At 35.0% G+C, this 9,137-nt stretch overlaps 2 long non-coding RNA genes across 2 annotated transcripts in view; both read left to right on the plus strand.

The window, feature by feature from the left end:
- Window positions 1-8,594, plus strand: part of LOC113081663 (uncharacterized) — a 21,894-nt gene extending 13,300 nt beyond the window's left edge. Inside the window, exons 5-6 of the long non-coding RNA XR_003282256.1 lie at window positions 2,087-2,281; window positions 8,554-8,594. This is a non-coding gene — a long non-coding RNA (uncharacterized LOC113081663). The remainder of the gene's footprint in view (window positions 1-2,086; window positions 2,282-8,553) is intronic.
- Window positions 8,595-8,615: 21 nt separating this feature from the next.
- LOC113081665 (uncharacterized) lies at window positions 8,616-9,075 on the plus strand. Its single transcript, XR_003282259.1, has 3 exons — window positions 8,616-8,630; window positions 8,740-8,856; window positions 8,987-9,075. It is a non-coding gene; the product is annotated as an uncharacterized LOC113081665 (long non-coding RNA).
- The last annotated feature ends 62 nt before the right edge of the window (window positions 9,076-9,137 follow it).

Raw genomic sequence — 9,137 nt, forward strand, 5'->3', positions numbered from 1 at the left:
TACATTTAATGTGTTCCCAGGGAATCGAACCCCCCACCTTGCACTTGATAGCACAGTGCTCAACCAATTTTGTTGAACAAACTTAATCATTTTAATCAGCGAGGGTGCGGCAGATTGTTTAAAAGTGACAGCAATGACATTTAAAATGTTACAAAAGATTTCTATTTCAAACGAATGCTGCTCTTACGATTTTAAAGATAAAGCAGATTTTTACCATTGCTGATAAGAAATAATTATTGAGCAGCAAATCTGCATAAAATAATGATTTCTGAAGGATCATGTGACACTGAAGACTGGAGTCCCTAGTGAAAGATAAATATACTATAAATGTATTTGAAATAAGTATACTACAAAAACTGACTGTTAGTATACTAAACTGGTTTACTTAAAACCTGTTAACTGTCACTCACGTTTTTGAAGATAGACATGAATATGCATGATACAAACATACATTTTTATAATTCATGACTGAAAACATTTTGTAACATGATTTTGATGTACCATTTACATGGTAATGCATTGTCTGATTTTAAAATGGGTTTTAAAGGATGAATTTTGAGATTTTATGTTTTCAAGTGATATATAACTTCTGGTTATTTCTAAAATGTGATAGAGAAAAAGGCAACGAGGAAGTCTTTTTTTTTAAACAAAGGTCAAAGCTCCTTTTGTAATGTAGATTTCTGAGGGTGCACTCTTGTCATAAATTCATCTATTACTTTTCCTACATAATTTTTAACAAATAATATTGGTGAAATATATATTTGGGAGTCTTAGACCTTTCCAACGATATATAGTTTGTCAAGATTAGATTAGATTTGATTGTAATATAGTATAGTCAACGTAGGCGTCCCATATACGGGACGGGGTGAAATTTAACAGGTTAAAGTCTGCTAAACTGATTTTGTGCTTAATGTACTTTAATTATACAGAAGTAGTGCTGAAGTCCAGCTAAAGATAAAGTAATTGATCGTGCTAAAATGGAATTGTTGCAAGTATACTTCAGGTATACTTTAAATAGCTTGCTTTTGAAGACTGATATTATTAAAACAAATTTCAGGCTTAATATTAAGAAATATGCATTGTACACAAGTATGACTCTAAATCAAGTGTAAATATAATTATTTCTGGAGCAATGTGTCAAGAAATGTGTTAATAGATTTGAAAAATATCTTGTTTGAAAAAAAAAAAAAAGATTTTATTACCAGGGAACCTTTATTGTAATATGAACACCCATTCACTGCTATTATTAAGTTTGAAAGAGGCAGGACATTTTTTTATATATATATAACTCTTTCTAATGTAACTTTTTATTTTTTGGTGAACTAGCCCTTAAAGCTGCAGTGTATATTAATTGGGGACAAAAAATACTGGTAACTCCTCTTGCATTGAGATATTTTTGTTCAATTAAATGCTCTCTAGAGTCTATACTAACCCAAACAGTACTTTATGCTCGTTCTCAAACACCAGTTGGTAGGTTTGAGGTTTTTGTATTTTAAGCTGCCCAAATTTGTGAGGTGAGGTTACACATTGTTACACATTGAAACATTGTTCACATAGCCTTCTGCATTAGTTCTTTACGCCCTGTAGTGCACTGATACCACTGTTGTGTTACCTTCATAACAGAACAGAAAGCAGACAAAGGCAGGAAAAGTGTAACAAACCATTATCTAAGGAACTACCTAAATGAATGTGCACTGTTTTTTTTTATTTATTATTATACTCCATCCTAAAAGAATGTGTGCTGTAGGTTTATTAATAGCATTCAACTCTCAAATATGATTTCAAATCATCTTTCGCAGCTACCATTAATTTACACCTAACCGTTTTTATTAATAACTGATTGACTAATAATATTAATCTGGCTTTTTAACTCAAAAGACACCTTGTATATCATACTGGAGCTGCTGCTGAATTAATGTTCACACTGAGATTTTAATTTCTCAGTCAGGACACAGGGGCATTATAAGTGTATTTTTTTATTACATCAATGAATGTGAGCTTCTAAATGATGCAGCTTGATCATTTCTGTAGATAATTTCAGCTCTTGTGAATGTTGAATGTTACTCTTTCTGTCTGTCACACACAGACCTGTGCTCCAGTGTGGACCTGCCAGAGGTGGAGATTGTCAGCTTGCTCACAGAAGAATTGCCCAAATACACTCTGCGGGCAGACCATGTGTTTGGGTACGAGCATGACGACTGGCTGCACACACCTCTGCTGCCACCAGAGAGCGCTCTTGAACTCACTCAGGAGCAGATCGACGAGACGCTCAAGTACTTCTGTGAGTCCACACCGTTCTGTTTTACTAGATACTGCTTTGCCATTTCTGTCAAATCCAATAAGATTTTAAAACTGCAAAAGCATGGTAGTGAAATATATATAATTGTGTGGAAATACATACACTAAAGGTGAACTATGGCAAGTACACTTCAGGTACCCTTTAAATATTATGCATTTAAAGACCGATATTATTCAAAGATCATACAGCCCTCATAAACAGTGACATTAAAACACATTTTAGACTTAATATTAAGAAATATGCATTTTGCACAAGTCGTTCACCAAATAAAGTTTAATTAGCATTTTTACATCACTAGGCTAAGTCTTGAATTATCTGTCAGTAAATATGTTAATAGATTTTAACTATATTTAGTATGAAATAAATGTATTTTAAATATAATACTTTTTCACTAGGGTGTATAAGTGGATACATTAGTAGAGACGTTTGTAGTCTCATTTAGACTTTTAAAAGCTTTACAAAATTGTGAGTGGGGTATTACTGTTTTTTTTTTTTATGCTGTAGAATAAAACGTATAAATGTTTTTAGCTGAAACATAACCACAGACCAGCCGTTTAACCAAAAACCAATAATCTTAAGGACAATGGTTTCGGAGGTGCTAAAATGCTAACTTGGTCTACAAACATAATTCATCCCTGCATCAGTCTTTTAACGCTGGTCATTTAATTTAGGAAGCAACATGTATCATATCAAATAAAAGTTTTTATGAAAACATGTGGTAGTAGAGCCTGGCTTTACCAGTTACAGGCTCGGTGGCACTGCTGACCCCGTCATAGAGTACTGCTGTAATCCCAGCCATTTCCCTTCTTCTTCTTGAACAGTTGTAAATGCCATCAGGAGGATTAGCTCCTCGCTGTTTAAGGATAATGAGACCAGGATAATGCTGTTCTCAGTGGCTTCTCTCGACGGCCTGGCAGACAGTCAGCCGCTCTGACGTTTACACCAGCACTGCAGTCTCTGTCTGTTGATCAGATTGGCTGAATTAAGGTCACTGCAGTTTGGGAGTGTGTTTATGGATTCTCTAATATGTGTTTCTTGAGATTTAAGGTGATTTGGTTCAAAAAATGTTTTTGTTATGCTGGTTGAAAAAGTCTCTTTACATCCCGATAGCAATTACTCAGTTAAGTGGTCTAAATGTATTTATAGGCATAGGGGTTATGGCAGGCGCAGGACCATAAAATGTTTGACCAATCATATGCCTCGGTCCGAGGGCTACAATAAGCTGCTGTCCTAAGTGCCTGTCATTGTATGTATTTGCACACCTGGTAGCCTCTTAGAAATCGCTTACCGTACATTTAACAGGATTGAAAAAATACTAACAAACAGTCATTAAAGTTTGTTTCATGGTTGTGATTTTGTGACGTCATAAAACTATCAATGACTGACCACAAAAACCTGCAGGACTAAATACAGTATCTTACAGTAGACATAGACTACCATTCAAAGAGTGAGTCTTTTTTATTATTATTAATAAAACTGACACTTTATTACCAAATTAGTACTTTCATTTAGTAAGGATGCATTAAACGGATCAAAAGTTACAGTCAAGACATTTATAATGTTACAAAATATGAAAATGCTGTTCTTTTAAACTTTCTAATAAGGATCCTGAAAAAAAAAAAAACACGGTATTCACAAAAATGTTAAGCAGCACATCTGTTTTCGACACTGATAATAGTAAATGTTTCGTGCGCAGCAAATCAGCCGAAGGATTTCTGAACGCTCATGTGACACTGAAGATTAGAGTAATGATGCTGAAAAATCATCACATTAATATATTACCATTAAAAAGATATCAAATACAAAATAAATGTAAAAACATTATAATATTATTACTGGGATTTCTGATCAGATGAATGCAGCCTCAGTGAGACTTCTTTCAAAAACACATGTAAAACATTTGACTGACCACAAACATTTGAACGGCAGTGTGATCAGCCAGTGTTTATTTTGCAGTTTTTGAAGTGATGGGAAAAAGAAAAAGATCACTGTGTGACTGCTCTGATTGATTTACGGTGGTGCTAATTTAGTTCTAATCCACTCGGCATGTAAACGTTCTCATACCTGCACTGTTCTCTTTACGTGGACTGTAGCCCAAACACAGCTGTTATTTCTAGCCTAAATATCTCAACATCTACACTTCTAGTATATATCATTGTCCGTCTTGTATCACACTCTGCCTAGCCTTTTGAGCTCTCACTGGAAGAAGTCCCAGTGTTTTGTAGGTCAGATTTTAGCACATCGTGCCACATCATGTGGTGACGTGACCTGCAGTTAAAATTCTTTTTCAATATTTGATAGACCCCTTCAGAATCTGGCTAGAAAGCAGTTGTGACCCAAATTCTTTTACATGTCTGATATAGAAAGACTAAAGACCTGTTTTTGAATTTAGTACCATGTATCAACCCATGTATGATTTTGAGTGTTTAGATTTTTGTTAATCTTTGTTTAAGATTAATTTGAATGCAAAATGGATTGCTTTTGGACTGTAGGTCAGTCATCAGATTATGTGCAATTATTTTATAATGAAAAAAAACAATATACTGACTCCTAAGCCACAATTTTTAATGTCTACTTACTCATAAAATAAATAGTTTTAAAGATCTTCATTGAGGTGGCAAATGTTGATTTATTCAATTAATTTAACATCATATCATGGTGCACATTCCTCCTTTATATATATGCAGTCATATTTTAGCACTATTTATTTACTATTATAGTGTTTATTAATGTTTAGATTTTGTATTTTATTTTAGGTTTAGTTTTTTAATATATAAAACTATATACATTCATTTAAATTTTAGTTTATCATGTCCCTTATTTATATATGCACACACACATATATATATATATATATATATATATATATATATATATATATATATATATCCATGTTTATTTTTATTGCTGTTTGAATATTTTTAGTGCTTTAACTTAATCTTATTTCAGTTAATTGCTAAGTAATTTTCGTTGAAGTTTTTCATCTTACATTTTTATTTTATTTTATTTCAGCTTTATTACAATTACTAAAAACAACAGTTTTTAATTAAGAATAACAACACTGATATTGACAACACTGCTATTTATATACTAATATTTAAAGTTTTTATATATTTCAAAAGTTTTATTTTATATTGTATAAAACATTTTTATAATATATATATATAAAACAAATTCTGTTTTTATTTTAATTTCAGGTCACGCTCATGTATTTCTCATATTTTTTTCATACAAAATATTTCTATATAGCTTTAATTACATTTTTAAAAATATTTTTTGTAATTTAACTTTAAAATTATAGTTACTTGCCAAGGCAAAATTAGATTTTTTTTTAAGTTTTCCAATAAATACTTCAGTCACCACTGATAAGTTACTACTACATATTGTAGAAATTAATTTTTTCTGTAAAGTCGCTTTGCAACGATTTGTATCGTGAAAAGCACTATACAAATAAACTTGACATGAATACTTAGATTTGATTTCATTGCAGTTTTTTTTTCAAATAACAAAACTGTTGTAGTGCTGTTTGTGGAAGTGTCTGTATGTTGTTCTGCAGCAGAATTCTGACTTTAATCTGGAAGGTACCATAGTGTTTGGGGGGGGGGGGGGGGGGGGTGTTCCATCTGCACAATAACCTAAGCTGTTTTCTAATCAAATCAGCAGAACTGACTCATAGATAAACTTGATCTAAACCCCCAAATGACTACAGTACCACACAAATCCCTGGTCTTTCATCTATCTCTTTAAATTTCCCTCAGCCGTCGTCCCCTCTCCTCCTCTCAGAGTTGATCTCCTCCTGTGGCTCAGAGCAGCCAGGTGAGTCCAAGCTGCCACCAGGCTTGAGCTGCAGTGACACACACTCTCAGAAGAGTCTGGGGGCTTACAGGAGCGTTAGTGAGCAGTGACTGGCAGCAGACAGACGGTTCGTGTCATAAATCAGCCTGGCACAGTCTGTGGAGAGAGAGAGAGAGAGAGAGAGAGAGAGAGAGAGAGAGAGAGAGAGAGAGAGAGAGAGAGACAGACAGACCGCATTGCAGGGCAGACACACATAGCAGAGCGTGAGTTCAGTAATGGAGGTGTGGAGCAGTTCGGAATGGATGAGAGCGAAAGAGAGCAGCAGCAACAGTCCATGATGAAGATGATGAAGAACCAGAGGATGAAGATGAACCCGACACTGAGGGACTGTGCAGGGAAGCTGGTGCAAGGTAACAGAGAGAGAGGAGAGTTGTTTGTAATGCTGTGAGGCAGGAGGACAGAAAGCATGAAGTCAATCTTGAAGGTCTTTATTTGCAGGCATGTCAGTAAATCCTTCATTATCGTCTGCTGAAGAGGGATGTTGGGTACTGTTCACCTCCAACATGGGGTTACAGTTCCTTGTACTGCATCATTTGTTTTTATCATAATGATGGAATGATGGTTTTGACCTTGTTGAAGTGTATCAAATGTATTAATTAATAATCTTTCCTTCCTTTTTGGTCCACTGAAGGATATCGGATTCATTGCATGTCTTTCCACGACAGCTAAATGACTCTGATCTGTCCAGGACTTTATCCTGCCTGCAGAAGCTCAGTCCAGTTTCACGTAGTACAGTCTACTGTCTTAATGTCCTTAATTCTCTCAGTGACGTAAATCACAGCAGAACTGAGCTCCTTTCGGGCCAGGTGAGCAGATTTAGCTGTGGGTCTGTCACTGACCAGGAATGAATGAAAGGACACATTGACACTAATAGTTGTGTAGCACTCTGGTTTTGCTTCAGGATTCAGATTTGATTGGATATGAAAAATACAATCGCTCATTGTGATAAAGTAAACAAAAATGACAGTTTCAGTTTCTGAATGTCTTGAATTTCATTGGTTTCCTGTCCTCGGTAGCCAAAACACTGTGGTCTGCGCAAACCATGATTGTCTTCATTCCAAGCGAACCTGTTTTTAATTAAATTTGGATTGTGTTTTTGTTGTTTTCTTATTTCCTTTTAATAATGTTCTTGATGGTTTTCAAAATAGTTTCATTAGACACACACACATTCAACAACAAAAGATTTTCAAAACATCAAAAGGATCGTTTGATTTGCTCTCCAGGATATGTATAATAATATGGTCGTTGTTGTAATTTTTTTGCAGTGCATTGAGTGTCTCTAGTGTAGAAGTTTAGAGCTTTATTAATGTCTCTGCAGAGCTAAGCTGTCAGTTTCAGAGCTGGGAACCGCTGCCAAGCTCTTATTTTAGCAAAGTCAAACACGTCTCATACCAGCTGAAATTTGATTACGCCTCGGGGAAAGGCAAGAACAAACCAAGTGAAAATACCTGGGCTGAAAACAGCAAAAATATAATGCACTTCTGTAGAGGGTAGTGCTGTGCACATATTATTGAACAAAATGGAACAGAAAGCAGTCAACAAATTTGACAGCCAGGCCATAATTGAATGTCATTTAGTACATTTATTTTAATTTTAATCTTTTGCTTTCTTTACTTTAAATGGAACTGATAAAAAAAAAGAATAAAACAACAATAACAAAATCGTAATTTTATTAGGTTCTATTCATATATGTATTTATATTTAATAGTATTATATAAAAAAAAAATTAATGAACCCTCTGCTCTGAAAAACTATTCATATTCAGCAAAAATTTCGATCAGCTCTTGTTTTACTTTATAATAAAAGTCTCTAGAGATTTGTCAAACAACACACAGAAGAAATTACTTTTATTTACATTTATAGAATAAGATGTGTAAAATAAATTATATTTATTTTAATAGGATTATATATTTTAGAATTTTTTCTATTCATATTTAATTAACTGTTTCATATTTGTAATATTTTTTCATAAAAGAATAGTGTACCCCCTGCAGCATGGTCTCTCTGGTGCGAATCCCTGATCTGGAAGGTGTTTGTAAAGCCAGGCCTGAGCAGTATTTATGAGTAGGCGATGAAAAATGAGAGAATTAACCCTTAATGAGGATCAGGCTGCTAAGAGGCTCTTGTTCTTGAATGCAGAGCTCTCTGTTTAACTGTCTAGTCGTGGCTGGGTCACATTGACTCTACAGGGCTGTATAATGCATTTCTGCACAGATCACAACTTGTATAAGCCGTGCCTGATCAGAGGAGTTGTTTTTTTTTTGGACCAACACAGTTGACACTATTCTGAATCTACTTCCATTTTTATTCGATTTTTTTCATGAACCCTTTAGCCAACTTTCAAACAGCCTCTCTGTCACATCCATCCTTTCAGTATCTGTTTTTTTTTTCTCCGCGAGTGCTGTGTTCAGAGAGAGTTGGTCAAATCACAAGGACGTATCTGTGACATTGAGGCAGTTACCATCTGCTCGAGGAGGTGAGAGACTATCCAACCACTAGTTAGTGTAAATGATGCCAAGCTCCTTCCATTGATGTCTCAGTGATGACATAATAAAAGTCCTGCACATGCTCATCTTCCTCCGTAGAAAGAGCGTGATCTGGAATTGGCTGCCCGGATTGGCCAATCACTGCTCAAGCAGAATAAAGCCCTGACTGAACGCAATAAACTACTGGACGAACATCTGGAAATCACCAAGGAAGAGGTGATTATTACTAAAAGAAAATGTTTTGATGTTAAACCTCTTGTCCCCGGTCTGTCTGTCTGTCTACCATTTGAATTAAAAAGTCTTGTGTTATATGATGCTTACACTGACTCTGGGTCTGTTCTTACAGATTTCCCAGCTGCGTCATGAGCTCTCCATGAGAGACGATCTCCTGCACTTCTATGCCAGCACTGAAGATATAGAGCATGCCTCAGAAACACTGTGAGTCACACACACACACAAACACACACACACACGGACAGTGTATCAACTCCTCAATT

The sequence above is a fragment of the Carassius auratus genome, unplaced genomic scaffold (assembly GCF_003368295.1).
Source record: "Carassius auratus strain Wakin unplaced genomic scaffold, ASM336829v1 scaf_tig00034822, whole genome shotgun sequence".
Taxonomy (NCBI): Eukaryota; Metazoa; Chordata; class Actinopteri; order Cypriniformes; family Cyprinidae; genus Carassius; species Carassius auratus.